Source organism: Camelus dromedarius, chromosome 21 (assembly GCF_036321535.1).
Source record: "Camelus dromedarius isolate mCamDro1 chromosome 21, mCamDro1.pat, whole genome shotgun sequence".
Lineage (NCBI taxonomy): Eukaryota > Metazoa > Chordata > Mammalia > Artiodactyla > Camelidae > Camelus > Camelus dromedarius.
In genome coordinates this window covers 4,462,778-4,479,098 of record NC_087456.1, presented here as the reverse complement: position 1 = coordinate 4,479,098, position 16,321 = coordinate 4,462,778, and the positions used below count along the sequence as shown (strand labels likewise).

At 39.9% G+C, this 16,321-nt stretch overlaps 2 pseudogenes; both read right to left on the bottom strand.

Moving 5' to 3' along the window:
- Positions 1-2,706: 2,706 nt before the first annotated feature.
- On the bottom strand, positions 2,707-2,835 carry LOC135318818 (U4 spliceosomal RNA; annotated as a pseudogene).
- An 8,556-nt stretch (positions 2,836-11,391) lies between these two features.
- On the bottom strand, positions 11,392-15,954 carry LOC135318743 (G patch domain-containing protein 8-like; annotated as a pseudogene).
- Between the last annotated feature and the right edge of the window lie 367 nt (positions 15,955-16,321).

Sequence of the window (16,321 nt, the reverse complement as noted above, 5' to 3'; positions counted from 1 at the left end):
ATTCCTTAATTTTACTTTGAAATAATTTTAGACTTTCAAAAAGGGTAAAATATTACAAATATTGTCCATATAGCCTTTACCCAGCTCCTCCAAAGACGAATGTCTTATAAAGTCATGGTGCAGTCATCAAGCCCTGGGAAGTTAACAGTAACAAGACGTCACTAACTAACCTACAGGCTTTATTCAAGTTTCACCCTTCATTCCACCAGTGTCCCTTCTCTGGTCCAGGACACACACTGGGTTTAGTCATCAGCTGTCCTCCGTGTCCTCCAATCTGTGGCGGTTCCCAGCCCTCCTGTCCTTCACGAACTTGACACTTTGGAAGAAGAAAGGCCATTTTGTCTATTTTCCCTCATTTGGGTTTGTCTGACTTTTCCTCAGTTTTATGTTTAAATTGTCTTTTTTTTTTTTTTTGCAAAAACACCAGAGAAATGGCTCTGTGCCCTCCTCAGTGCCTTATATTGAGGCGTATATGACATTAATATGTCTCATTATTGGTGGTGTTAAATGAAAACTTGACTAAAATTATATCCAGTAGGTTTTTTCACTATAAAATTAGCTTTTCTATTTATAATTATAAAGTATTTTGGGGGGAGACACAAACATGTGCAAATATCCTTCTTCCCATTATACAGAAGTTTTGGCCACAAATTTTGGCATCCATTGATGGTTTTTTTCCTGCAGAAGTTATTACAGTGGTATATGCCAAAAAAGATTTTCTACTTCCATTATTTTTATATATGTATTAATTGGAAATATTACTAATTGCTTAAAGGAATTCTGGATTTTATTTCCCACCCTACTGTGGCTTGATGATAACAATGATTATATACGAAAATAATACTGAGTTTTAGGTTTTGTTTCCCCTCTGTTTTGGGGTAGCTATTATTAGCCTTACTTTGATCTATTTGTTATTAAGGCCATTTTGTAGGGAAGTATTAAGGCTATTCCATCTTCTTTCTACCTGTCTTTTCCTCTTTGTCTCTAAAACTTAATTTTTTAAAACCATACTACCTTTTTATTTTCCACTTTTTTTCTCTATCATCTATTTCATGTGGAAGATATTAACCATAATGTAGAAGCTTTGGATGTGATATCATTTGAAGAGAAATAAATTAATTAATAGAAGAGAAGAAAACAGTATTTTATGTTGGTTTCATTTTTTGAGCCAGAAAATTGACACATTAGCGAGATGAGAGAAAGCAGCTTGGCATGACCAGAATGATCAATAACTTCCACAGCCCCTAGGAAACAGGTCGGAGGCAAAATTCAAACAAACCAAGGGGCCAGTAGGAAAGAAATTAAGTACACAAGTTCAAAACAGAATAACTGGCCCCTGGAGGATTTTTAAAACAGTAGAATTTTAACTGAATCTTGAAATGTTTCTGACATTCTTTGAAAAAGAGGAGACGTAGCCCTCAGGCCACAGACGGAGTGTTTTGGGGAGACTGGGAGACGTCCGTCTGGAATTCCACTGCCAAGAGCAGAGTGAGGCCGGGGTGCTTGTGAAGACGTGGATCTGGCTTGACTGGGACTCAAAGGATGGTGGTGGAAGAATGGTTTCAATTAAAAGAGGAAAAAGACCTGTAAAGTATGTTTATTTTCATCTGAAGAAGAGTTGAGGACATGTATTTAACTAACTAACTAACTAACTAACTAACTAACTAACTAACTAACTAACTCACTAAATAAATAAATAGAACAACAACAACAACAACAACAACAAAAGCAATGAATATATGTATGTTCACATATAACTGAAAAATTGTGCTCTACCCTGGAAATTGACACAACATTGTAAACTGATTATAACAAGAAAAAAGAAAGAAAGAAAAGAAAAGAAAAAAGACGGGACAGGACATGTGTCACATGATGGTATCACCAGTCAAGCTCATCTCAAGGGAGAAAACAAAAAATTTTGAGGAAGCAGTCCTTCTGTATCATCATTTTTTCATGGGTAGATGGTAGGAATGATTTATTTTATAATCTTTCTGATGAAGGCAAACAGCTCATAAGCTAAGTCATAGCTGAATGTTTGCCCCATTCTTCACCTCAACATACTTCTGGTCATCCATCTGCACAATCTAAAACACAAATGATTGGCACACAAACTGGCCCCCCTCTGCAAAGAGTTCCAGGCTCCCAGGATAAACTTCAGCCCACACAAGGGTGGTGGATGCAGGAAGTCTCAGCTCCTGAAGCCTGCTGCTCCAGTGCCTTCAAACTGTGCAGCTCTCAGTGGACCAGCCCTGACCCAGCCTTGGGTAGGAGAGACCAGCAAGCTCTGGGAGGAAGAAAGGGGGCTTTGGATCGTGCTCTCAACCATGTGCATTTTATTTTATTTTTGCTAGCATATTCAAAATTAGTGAAACTTCAACTGAGAAGAAATTATATTATATAGTGGTCCATTTTACCATAAATAATGCAAAAATAGACTACAGCACAGAAATGAGATAATTCATGGACAAATTTAAAATGTCTCCTGAGTTCCAACTCAACTTTGTTTGAGTGTGACCCTAAACTTTACATTTATGAAGCTGACATCACTTTCTTCCATAAACTTATCTTCCCTTACCCAACTTCTTATTTTTTATTAATTGTATGGATCTTAAGTTTTAGAGTGTTCTGAGCGTTAGAGTCAACTTCAATTATTCTTTCTCCATGATACTCCACTTTTCATTGGTCACAAAGTTCTGTCAGTTCTTCATTTAAAATATATTTCAGATTATGTTTTATGTAAGATTGCATTGAAAGAAAGTGTTGCTGTTTTTCAATTAGCAATAATCATGCCTTGGATAAACCTCACCGGCTATGATACTGCCACTGTGCAAAGCTTAAGTGTTGCTGTTTTTAAAAGTCTGTAAATGGTGGTATAATAGAAGGGGTGATTGGCTTTGGAGTCAGCCTCCAAGGCACATCATAGCTCTACTACTTTGGACAAATTAATATTTTAATGTCTTCATCCTTTAAATGAAGGTAACTTCTTTGTAACATTGTTGTGGATTAAGGTAATTTGCAAATTGAATGGCATTTAGTAGAAGTTCAATATATTTAATTTTTGTTCTGACTTTCCTAAAGAGCACAGACTGGCAAATACTCATTTTTTTCTTCCAGTTTTATTGAGTTATAATTTACACTATATAAGGTTAAGTTGTACAGCATAATGATTTGACTTCAATATATCATGAAGTGATCACCACAGCAAGTTTAGTGAACATGTATTATCTCATATAGATACAAAATTAAAGAAATAGAAATTTTTTTTTCCTTGTGAGAACTCTTAGGATTTACTCTCTTAACAACTTTTATTACATAACATACAGCAGTGTTAATTATACTTATCATGTTGTACATTACATCCCTAGTACCTATAACTGGACATTTATACCTTTTGAATGCCTTTATCCAATTTCCCCTCTTCTCACTCTCCACCTCTGGTAACCATAAATCTGATCTTTTTTTCCTATGAGTTTGTTTTTGAAGTGTAATTGACCTACAACACTTTGTGAGTTCCTGTTGCAAAACATAGTGATTCAATATTTCTATATATTTCAAAATGATCACCATGGTAAGTCTGGTTTCCATCTGTCACCAAACAGGTATCAGCTAATTACTGACTATATTCGCCACACTGTACATTTCATACCCATGACTCATTTATTTTGCAACTGCAAGTTTGTACCTCTTAATCTCCCTCACTTATTTCTCTCCTCCCTTTATCCCCCTCCCTTTTGGTAACCTTCTGTTTGTTCTTTGTATCTATGACTCTGTTACTGTCTTGTTATGTTCATTCATTTGTTTGTTAGGTTCCACATGAAAGTAAAATCAAATAGTATTTGTCTTTTTCTCTCTGATGTATTTCACCTAACCTAATACCTTTCAGGTCCGTCCATGTTGTCTCAAATGGCAAGATTTCATTCTTTTTTATAGCTGAGTAGTATTTCATTGACATATGTGCCACATCTTCTTTATCCATTCATCTATTGATGGCCACTTAGGTTGCTCCCATATCTTGGCTATTATAAATAATGCTGCCATGAATGTTGGGGTGCATGTATCTTTTTGAATTAGTATTTCTGTTTTCTTCAGATAAATACCCAGGAATAGAATTACTGGATCCTATGATAGTTCTTTTTTTAATTTTTGAAGAACCTCCATGTTTCTCTTAGTGACTGCACCAATATACATTCCCACCACTGCTCGAGGGTTCCCTTTCCTCCACATGCTTGCCAACACTTGTTATTTGTTGTCTCTTTGACAACAGCCATTCTGACAGTTGTGAGATAAATAGCTCATTGTGGTTTTGATTTGCATTTCCCTGATGATTAGTGATATTGGAAGTCTTTTCATGTGATATTGGCCATCTGTATGTTTCCTTGGGAAAAATATCTATTCATATCCTCTGCCCACTTTTTAATTGGGTTTTTTGTTTGTTTGTTTGTTTGTTTTGATGTTAAATTGTGTGAGTTCTTTGTATGTTTTGGATATTAATCTTTAATTGGATATAGCATTTGCAAATATCTCCTCCCATTTAGTAGGTGTGCTTTTAATTTTGTTGATAGATTCCTTTGCTGTGTAAAAGCTTTTCAGTTTGATATAATCTCAATTGTTTATTTTTCTTTTGTTTCCCTTGCCAGGGGAAACATAATCTAGAAAAATATTAATTAGACTAATGTCAAAGAGATACTGCCTATGTTTTCTTCTAGAAGTTTTATGATTTCAAGTCTTACATTTGTCTTTAAATCATTTTAAATTTATTTTTCTGCATGGCATGAGAAAATAGTCCAGTTTATTTATTTATTTTTTTTGCATGTAGCTGTCCTGTTTTCCCAGCACCATTTATTGAAGAGGCCGTCCATTGCCCAGTGTATATTCTTGCCTCCTTTGTTGTAGACTAATTGCCCATGTAAATGTGGGTTCACTTCTGGGCTTTCTGCTTTGTCCCTTTGATCTGTGTGTCTGTTTGGGGCCAGCACTATGCTGTAGCTTTGTAGTGTGATTTGAAATCAGGGAGCATGATACCTCCAGCTTTTTCTTCTTTCTCAAAACTTTTGGCTACAAAGATCTTTTCTGTTTCCACGCAAATTTTGTAACTTTTGTTCTACTTCTGTGAAAAATGCTATTGGTATTTTGATAGAGATTGCACTGGATCTGTAGATTACCTTGAGTGGTGTGGGAATATAACAATACTAATTATTCCAGTCCGTGAGTGTGTTACATCTTTCCAACTATTTCTGTTGTCTTCAGGTTCTTTCATAAGTGTCTTACACTTTTCTGTGTACAGGTCTTTTACTGCCTTAGTTAGATTTATTCCTGGGTATTCTTTTTGATGCAACTCTAAAGGAGATTGTTTTCTTAATTTCTCTTTCTAATAGTTTGTTGTTAGTGTATAGAAATACAACAGATTTCTATATGTTGATTTTGTATCCTGCAACTTTTCTGAATTCATTGATGAGTTCTGGTAGTTTTCTGAATGTATTTTTAGGATTTTCTATGTATATATTATGTCATCTGTCAACAGTGACAGTTTTACTTCTTTCTTTCCAATTTGGATTCCTTTTATTCTTTTCCTTGTCTGGTTGCTGTGGCTAGGACTTAAATAGTATGTTAAATAAAAGTAGTGAGATTGAGCATCCTTGTCTTGTTCCTGATCTAAGAGGAAATGCTATTAGCTTTTCATGATTGAGTATGATGCTAGCTGTGGGCTTGTCATAAATGGTCTTTATTATGTTGAGGTGTGTTCCCTCTGTACCCACTTTGTTGAGAGTTTTTATCATAAAAAGGATGTTAAATTTTGTCAAAACATTTTTCTGCATCTATTGAGATGACTATGTGTTTTTATTCATCAGGTTGTTAATATGGTGTATCACATTGACTGATTTGCAGATACTCAACCATCCTTGCATCCCTGGATAAACCCCACGTGATCATGGTGTCTGATCTTTTTACTGTAGTTAATATTTTGTTGAGGATTTTCGCATCTGTCTTCATCAGTGATATTGACCTGTTTTTTTTTTTCTGATATTTTCATTGGGTTTTGTGTCAGGGTGATGCTGGCTTCTTAGAATGTGTTCAGAAGTGTTCCTTCCTGTGCAGGTTCTGAAATGGTTTGAAAAGGATAGGTGTTAACCTCTCCAAATGTTTGGTAGAATTCACTTGTGGAAGCCTTTTGGTCCTGGACTTTTGTTTGTTAGGAGTTTTTTGTTTTTGTTTTTGTTTTTTAGTTTTTTTTTTTTTTTTTTTTTTTTTACTAATTCAGTTTCATTAGTTATAATTGATCTGTCCATATTTTTCTCCTGGTTCAGTTTTGGGAGATTGCACATTTCTAGAAATGTTTTCATTTCTTCTAGGTTGTCCATGTTATTGGTATATAGTTTTTGGCAGGAGTTTCTTGTGATCCTTTGTATTTCTGTGGTGTTGTAATTTCCTTTTCATTTCTGACTTTATTGATTTGGGCTCCCTCTCTCTCTCTCTCTCTCTCTTTCTTTTTTTGATAATTCTGGCTAAAGGTTTATCAGTTTTGTTTATCTTCTCAAAGAACCAGCTCTTAGTTTCATTGATTTTTTTTTCCATTTTTCTAGTCTTTATTTTGTTTCTGCTCTGTAAATACTAAATTTTTTTTAATCTCCTCAAGTATATCTTCCCAGCTTTAAGGAGGTGTTAAAATTTAAACTTTGTATTTCTTGAGTACTTATTAATTGACATTCTGATTAAACATTAACAATGTTCTTTGGCTGGTCATTTTTATACTTACCATCAGTTGTATAAGCTGCTTTTATTTCCTAGTTACTACTGAGTCTTCTGCATTTCTCTCCCTGCTCAGAATATCAAAATCACAGGTATCAAAATCTTGGCATATCACTTTTGGAATGTTTTACATTCCTGTTTAGGATATTATTAATATTTTATTTTTAACTTTTTTTTATTGAGTTACAGTCATTTTACAATGTTGTGTCAAATTATTTATACTTTAAACAGAAGCTTTTGTTGTTTTTATTTTTGTCCTTGGGTCATTTGGTCTCTGTTGCAAAGATTCAGTGTTAGTGGGAAACAGGCATTTCTTCACTATTATAGTCTTCTGTCCCTAGTTTTAATGAACAACCAAAATATTTTATTGGCTAAGATTCAAGAAATGAATATATAACTGAGTTTGCTTGTGAATAAGTCAGTTAAAATATTTGCATCTTTGTTGTTCCACTTCTAAAAATCTGTATAAATGTCATTTCCTATTTCAGATGTTTGAAGAAAGACATGGTAGGCAGTTGTTATTTGGAAATTTCAAGAGTAAGCCCTGAAATCGTCTCTTTGCAGAAATCTAGAATTGAGAATGTATTTCCCGAATACATATACTTGTTAGTGCCTTGGTTCCTTATTTTGACAACTTTATAGTAGGACTACTGCATTGACCAGAAAAGAATAAGCTGTTTGGGGGATTTTCTGGTGAATATACTTCTGCAGTGAATCTGCCTAGAGTAAAAGAATGTATAGGTCTCATTTTATTTACAAAACACTGTTAGGTGTAAATGGGACTTTCCAATTGGTTTGACAGTTGTTCAGAACATAAATATTCAGTGTATATAAATTAATGGTTTAAATATTTGACCTCCAAAGTTGTACTCAAACACCTTGATAAAATATTATTAAATAGCAGTTAAAATCACCTAATTCAGGGATCAACAGACTTCTCCTGTAAAGAATCAGACAGTAAATATTTTAGGTATTGTGGGCCATATGCTCTCTGTTGCAAAGACCCAGCTGTGCTATTATAGTGCAAAAGCAGCCAAAGACAGTACATAAACAAATGAGAGTGACACTCAATAAAAGTTTATTTAGAAAAACAAGCAAGAGACTATAATTTGCCAATGAGTTTCAGTTTTAAAATACACTATATATGGGAACTCTGTACTTTCTGTTCAATTTTTCTGTAAACCTAAAACTACTCAAAAAAAAAAAAAGTATTGCTATTTTTAAAAAGTCCCAGAAAATAAAAATAATTGGGAATCAAGATTAAAATTTCCATGGCATTGCTTGGTTTTCACTGAATGATAATCTACTGGATGATTAACTCACAAGTCCTGACTGGCACATATGCTCTCAGAGGGTCTCATACTATTCTGTTTTACAGGGATCTTTTTTAAGACTTACTTTATTCATTGATTAAAACAAACAAAAAATTGTGACATACTGTTACCTTATGAAGCATAGCATCAATGCCCAGAGCACCTTCTTTGATGCGTGGGGGACTTGTTAGAGAAATTGATCATTTAAAATATGTCCTTGGTTGAACAGAAAATCATTCCTGAAGAGTTTTTAATTATACTGCTATTCTCCAGTCATTTATATGTTAATTACTTTGAGTTTCGACCCTACAGTATCTATTTTTTTCTATTCTATGAATATAGCAAGGAATATGTGTTTCAGTAAGTCAGCTAAAATATTTACAGTCATTGGCTGTAATACCTAGATAACTCATCTGACAATTAATTTGAAAAATTCATTTAAACTAATGTGTTGTAGCTGAACTAACTTTTGAAACTTAAATGTGACTATAATATATGTATTTACTTTTAACCTTTCTATTGTGACATACAGCACATACAGAAATGTGCATGAGACAGAGATGTCCAGTTTAACAAGTTATCATAAAGCAAACAGTGGAACTAGCAGGCAAGTCAGGATATGGAGCATAGCCACCGTCTCAGAGACTTCTTGTATGCCCCAGTCCAACCATAACTCCTTCCCTAAATCCTAGGGCTAACTACAGTTGTGATTTTTGTAGTAGCCCTTTCCTTTTCTTTATATGTGTACAGCTCTAAACAGTATAGTTTAATTTTGCCTCTTTTTAAATTTTACATTTGGACGCATATAGTATGAATCCTTCAGTTTATGAGTAATCCTTTGTACTGTATTCATTTTAGCTATTCAACAATATAAATGGCCATGGTAGACTGAAATGATGAAATACTGAGCTGTGTTCAAGGCTGTGTTCAGTAGAACTGCTCCCATGAGTGACCTGTCAAATTGTTGGTGTCTCTTCCTGCCCTTTAATTGCATTTTCTACCATGCAGGAAGCTGTTGCAGGCGCTTAATGATGACCAGGGTGGGTGGTGAAAGGCGCACCTTTCACCTTTTATCACCCTAAGTTTTACGGTGATAGGATTGACTTTGTTGTGTTAAAGACTGGTTATAAAGATCTTAAAAATGTGAATGTTGTATACATATAGTAGATACACATAGCACATGTACAAACTTGTGTTTCTGACTAAAGAAACACTTTAATCACCAAAACATTTGATTTTACATAAAAAATATTTTGTTTTTCAGGTGAAATTTCCACCGACGATGGAAATCATAACTGCTGAGCAACTGATGGAATATTTAGGTTAGTGTTGAAAAGTGAATGATTTTTAGATCTTTTAATATAAAACAAAGTTTTCAAAACTTACAAATATATTATCAAATTTCACCTTTTGAAGTGCTATTATATGAGCTATTTTTAAATTATAATTTTTAATCTCTTACTTTAAAAAATGTATCTGTATATTACTGTCTTGGATGTTCAAGCCTTCTTTCTGACCAGCATTAAAATTTTGTAATGTAAATATGGAGACTGGTGACATCTGGAAAGTAACAAGATATGTATTAATTCCAATAAATTGCAGAATGGAAAATGGCACAGAAACTCTAACACTTCATGCAGAAAGTGTTGAAAAATATTCAGTAGACTTGAATTAAAACCCGGGAAGCACTTTAGAACAGTGCTACCCTGAATATAATTCACTGATCTCTGCCTGTCTATAAAATGCTAGTTACTAGTCTGCAGTGAGACAGAGGCTTGTATTAGAATGTAGAGCATTTAAATTAGTAAGCACACTGTTTAGTCCATCTGAAATTTTTTCAGAGCAAAATTTTCTTGATGAAGGAAACAGTATATTAAATTGCATTCTTACAAAAGCTTCTTATTTCAAAACAGACCAGTAATGCACAGTTTGCAGACCAGCTGCATTGAGTAGAACTTGTTTACGGAGCAGGTAGTTATATATCACACTGAAATATTTTATGATTTAGCAAATAAAAACTTTTATGTTAATACTGTTACCAAATAGGAAATCTTAATCCATATTTACAGCTTTTTTAGTAATTAAATTTTTATTTAAAAAAATCTCTTTAGTTGATTAGTTTGTCTGTGCCATTCCAGACAACTAGCTAACTGATTTTTTGTGAGATGTAGGTCTAGTGAAGTAATTAAGATTGCATCTTTTCAAAGACCTTTTTCTTTATGTAAGTAATATCATTTAATCCCATTCACCAGCCAGGGAAACTCATAGTTAACTGTTGACTATTTTGAATACCTAGATATCTGGAAATAGAATTTCTGTTTATAACCTTTTTAGTCTAGCTTGGTGGTGATTCTTTTTTCTTTCTCCCTTCCTTCCTTCCTTCCTTCCTTCCTTCCTTCCTTCCTTCCTTCCTTCCTTCCTTCCTTCCTACTTTCCTTCCTTCCTTCTTTCTTTTTTCTTTTCTTTCTTTTCTTTTATTTCTTTTCTTTCTTTTCTTTTCTTTCTTTCTTTCTTTCTTTCTTTCTTTCTTTCTTTCTTTCTTTCTTTCTTTCTTTCTTTCTTTCTTTCTTTCTTTCTTTCTTTCTTTCTTTCTTGCATCTAGCAGAAAACAAATACTTTATTTTTTTGTTTTCAGTTTATAACCTTTAAAGTTTCTTAATTTAACTAGGGCAAACATATTTACATAAAGCCACCAGAACAAGGATCACTTAAAGAGCTGGATGTAAAAAATATGATTGCAGTATACTACAAATATGGAATCTTTTTATATGAACTACAAAAAGCAGCATTTATGTTTATAGAGTTCAGTGCGATTGTTTACATTAAAAAATCCTATAAATTAAGAAGGCAACAACGTGACAGAAGAAAATACAACCGCTGGACACACGAGATCCTCTCTGGGGAAGCACGTGGGCGACTCTGTCCTGCAGAGCTTCTATTCATGACACGATCTTCTTTTCTGGGATATGCAGGTGTCTCTTCTGGGGTGACGGACACGAGGACAACAGTGCCAAATGTGTGACTCTTTGTGTGGGAAGTGGATCGAATGACAGCCTGAGTGGCATCTAATTCCAGGTCAGACCCCCTTTCCACCTCACCCTGGATAAATAAGGTCACCAAGGTCAAAGACACTGAGAAGACAGGACAAGATAGACAACCCACCAGCCAGAAAGGAGAAAAATGTTTTAAAATTTATAGCTAGAAGTGCAGAGTATAAAAAGTAGATGGAGGAGGGGAATATTTCAACTTGACAGTTGGGCGGTGTTGCTGCAGAGGGACGGGTAGCACTTCCTGGTGCGCTGTAGCTTAGGAACACAGGCGAGGGAGGGGCAAACAGAAAGGGGAAAGGGAACAAAATCCCTTTTGGGGATAGCAGTAGATTTTAGAGCGAACCTTTTAGAGTAAACCCAAAGCAAACCTCAAATCTAAAACCACCCCTGCAAGTCATAATTCAATTCTTTGGCTGTCAGACAGCCCATCCCAGCTTTTACTTGCTGGTATTAATGGCTCAACACTCCCAAAGGAAGAGTTATGGGCCACCTTCCCTGGCCCTACCTGGACTTCTATCCCTCAGCTCATGTGCCCTGGCTGGGGTGGTGTTGCAGGTCCTGACCTGAGAAGATGGGGTGAAGCAGTGGGTGAAGGCGGGGGTGGTGGCAGCTGCTGCGGCAGGCCACGAGGCAAGCAGGGCCGGGTAGAGGGCAGCATGTGGGACGGGGCGGAAGGTGAAAGGCCCAGGATGGACCGCTGAGGCGGGAATGATGTGGATGGGATGGCTAGTGAGAAAGGTGGCAGGGTGGCCAGGGATGATTGCGTGAGTAAGGTGGGACAAGGAAATGAGGATCAGGTGAGGCTGGGGAGTATGATGTACTGGGGCAAGGGCTGGGGTGAGAGTAGGGGTGGATGCCGATGGTGGCGGCAGTTGCTGCGGCGTGATGCTGTAAGACGCAGGCTGAGCGGCTGTGCCGGAGGTGGCAGAGGCTGTGGCTGGCTGCTGAGTGTGGACGGGCTGCCGGGCTGGAGCGGCTGGGCCGGGGCAGCAGAGGCTGGGCAGGCCTTTGCTCGCTGGGCCAGCAGCTGCTCTGGGTGTGTGCTGTGTGGCCTGCTGGAGCTTGCTGTGCTTCTCCAGCCCCTGGGGGGGGCTAGGGAAGCACCTCAGCCCATCAGCTGAGTCAGTCCTAGGCTTCCCCCCGACCCCGGAGGTGCATAACTGGGGAAGTGCGCCAGGTCTGACGCTGTAGGCAGCAAGCCGGGTTCCACAGGGCCTGGTTGGCTGCCACTCTCCAAGGACTCGAGGGTGTCCCCAGCACTGGCGTCAGGGAGCAGTTATGGATGATGGTTGGGTCCCCAGGATAGCAGTCAGAGTGCACTGGGGAGCCTAGCGGAGCCACAGGGTGATTAGCAGTGGCTTCTTCAGACTCTGGCTCTTCTGGGGGCAGGTCTGATAAGGGGCCGGCTGTTTCCTCTGAGGGGAGCTGATGTCCAGATGGGGCATCTCTGCTCCCTGGAGGCCCTTCTCCTGTGTCTGACTGTTCTTGCTCTTCCCCCTTTCTCAGCCAGACTCTTCACATTTCTTGGGGCTAGGCTTTCGGGAAGCTGGGAGCTTTCCTATCGGTGGAAGAACAGGCTTACTGCTAAGAGAAGGTGGGAGCTTGGGCCCAAACTGACCTTGTGGAGGGTCCTTGAGCTTCAGCCAGCTTTACTAGGGGTGGCCAGCATCTCCTCACTCACACTGGGTTTCCTCTCCACTTTCCTCGACTGAATCTTCTCCAGTAGTTTGGCAGTGACAGTTCTTGTCTTCAGGGCTGCAGTCACCTTCTGACCCTCTTCCTGCACCGATGTTGCTGTTCTGGGAAGGTGGGCCTACCCCTCTGCCATCTTCTTCTCCCCGGGGCCTTTTCCCCAACCCGATCGAAAACAGTGGGGCGACCGGGAGCGGTAGATTTTAGAGCGAATGAAGTCTCGACAACCAGACCACCTCTCCTCGGGGCTCTCGTGACCCCATGATCCCTTCCTGGAGCCTGACCTCTGGGAGGGGCTCCAGGTGTGCGGCCGCGGCCCCTGCTGCAGCTCCGGCTCCGCCGCCGGCTGTGGGACCTCGATCGCCCCCTCGTGCGACTCTGAGACAGGCGCCGGGACTGGCCGCAGCTGGGGCTGTGGTCATCACCAGAAGATGAGTATTTGTGCGCTTTGGACCGGTGCTTGGAATTGGCTTAGTCTGAGTCATCCGAGTCATGGGAGCTATTGGAGTGCCTTCGTGATCGGTCACTATAGCCACTGTAGCTGTCACCAGAGGAACTGCGCGGCCTACTCTGGCAGCTCTGGTCTGAAGACGCGTCTGAGCTACTTGAGTAAGAAGGCCGGGGAGGAGCGGCGTGAGGAGCGGCGCCGGCCAGGCCTTGAGCGGCTGCGGGAGTGCTCGCTGCCCGGCTCCTCCACCCCCTGCTTCCCCCTCCTCCCTCCTCCTCACTGTACTGGGGTGGGGACTTCCTGTGCAGCCGGCGTGACGAAGCACCATCACTATCCTCATCTCCTCTGCTGGGTCGACTCCGATGGCTGGAGCGGCTGCTCCGTTTGGTGCTAGCTCCTCGCTGGCAGGATGAAGCTGGAGGTTCATCTTTGTGTTTCCTCTCACCGTGATCTTGGGAGGTGCCACCGGCCCCACCTTCATCCTTCTTGCCGCTATTTCCTTCTTCAGCTAGAAGGGGTCTCCTCTGGGAACCGTCCTGAGCTCGCCGCTTCTTCGTGCTGGTGCAGGGCTACCACTCCCAGCGGTTCTGGTTTAGGCCCCGGCTCAGAAGCTTCTGGGGCTGATGACTTATTTTTCTTTTGTTTTCATTTCTTGCGCTTCTTAGACTGCTCCCCAGACTCTGCCTTAGAGCTTTTCTCTTCTGGGTCAGCTTTGTGTTTCCATTTGTGTTTGCTGGATTTTTTGTGTTGCTTTTTCGTTTTGTGTCTGTGGGACTTACCAGATCATTCTTTCTTGCTAGGAAGGCTTCTCCATGTGTCTTCTGTCTCTGACCCATGGCTGCCTCTGGATTCTTGCTTATTCAGGCTGCTACAGGCAGACCCTGAAGCAGGGGCATCCAATCCACCTCCTGAAGAATGCTCTACATTATCCCCCTCTTCCTTGCTTTTATTTGGCTCACCAGGATCACAGCCTTGGAGACGGTCCTTTGAGGAGCCTCCTATGTCCTTTGGCTTTTCTGTCCCTTTAGCTCTGGCATCGTTGTTCTTTGAAAGCTTAAAGTCAAAGTACAAAGAGTTACAACTGTATGAAATGGAGGGTTCTGCCTTCTTGAAAATTAATAGTTCTGATGGCCAGTGGAGGGCAGTGCTTTCATCTTTGCTCAAAACTGGAAAGAAGGGACCAGTAGGATGTTTAGGCCCCTCCTGGCTTTCTTTCCCTGGTGGAGGGGCCTGAGGGGGTTCTTTAGAAGGGTTAGACTCTGAATCCTTCTGACTGACTTTCTAAGCTTTGTTCACTTTCATCCCCTCCTGAGGTCGTCTTTGTCTCAGCTTTGCTCCTACGCTCTGTGGGCTCAGCCACACTGGTTTCCATTGGTCTTTTCTAATCCTTGGCTTGCTGCCAGCTTGACGCAGCCCTTAGGCTTGGGAGAACTACTTGTTTTGCTCTCTGGGGGATTCTTTGGTTGTGTACTATTATCACCTTCCCTTTGTTCACTGGCTGTCATGAAGAGTAGGAAAGGAAGATTAGGTTTTACTTTGCACTGTGCTGGGGGGATGTAGTGGTAGTATTCTGGCTCTGCAGCCCCAGCTCCTTCTTCTTACTTTATTCTTTTTAACTTAGATAATGTTGAGACAAGGGACCCTCCATCCTGAGCGTGTTCATCCTCTTTTTTACCATCAAGATTATTGCTACCATCAGAGTCTCCCACCTTCTGAAGTCCTTAGTCAGAAGCCTTCTCAGCAGCTTTTGTTCCATCTTCAGAGGTCCCTTCCTCTGCCTGGTCACTGAAAACTGATGCTATTGATTCAAGTTTGACAGGATCCTTCTTGGCAAAGGAAAATGACAGCCCCAGTTTTTGCAGTGGGGTCCCCAGATTATTCTTAATGCCAAAGCTGATGCCTTGAGAGGCTAGCCAGTGAGCCTGTGCCAGTCCAGTGGTATTAGTGATTTGTATTGCAGTGAAAGGGCCTCCTTTATCTGTGGAGAATTCAGATCCCAGACCGCAAGTAGCGGGCCACTTCCAGGTGCACATTCAGCTTGTTTTCTTTGCTCTGCCAGCTCATGGAGCCACTGTAGGGCTTTCTCCTGTTTCCCCTCATCCTTGCGGGATTTTGAAGATACATTTCAAGCAAACTCTCTCTGCTTAAGATCCTTCCATCTCTGCTTGTGTGCATGACCATAGGAGTTGATATGGTTGTCAAATTCCTGGTGTTTCTGATATTGCTTATCACGGAGTTCACAGTAAAAGCTGGCTCTGAGATCTTCCAATGCTTTGGCAATTGCCTTTTCTTTGTCAACATAATCCCTGTACTTATGTCTCAGTTCTTCTGTGTCTTCTTTTTCCACTTCTAGGACACGGCGCCATACCGTAGCATCTTCAGCATAAGCAAGCTCCATTTCCATGCAAACCCATGCCCATGACATCATACTTGACAACAATCAGAATGGGATCAGTTTTCCCCTGAAGAGATTTTCCCCAATGCCTGGCCCAGCTTCCACCCATGTGTCTGGAGTAAGTGATGTCCAATATTCTCCAGTTCTATAGGCTTGTCAAGTGATGCTTGTTCAATTTCCAAATGTCTTTCTTCATACTGATCAAAGTGATTACCCTGAAAATCTTGGTCCTTGTTGAAGTGGGAGAAGCAGTCTGCCCTCTTGCCGCCTTCACTCCTCTCAGGACGATGTTCTCCGGTTCACTCCTTCCCTCCCATGACACCTGCCCCTTGCTCCCCTCTTGGTGATTCTTAAACTTTGTGATTTCTGAATTACATTTCATGGAGAAGGCTGAAATATGCTTGGTGCTTTTGAGGAACAGCCAGTATGACTGCCAAGGACTATGCCAAGGGAAGGTATTAGGAGATGAAATTAGTGAGGTAATAGTGTAATATCATATAGGGCGCTAGGCTATTGTAGCAACTTTGACTTTTGCTGTGAGTGATCTGGGAAGCCATTCAAGGATTTTGGACAGAGGATTGACATGATCTGACTTTGAGTTTTACTAGAATTCTCTGGCTGTTATGTTGAAAATAGAAGTTGGTAGGGGGTAAAGACAGAAGCAGGGAGATCAGTC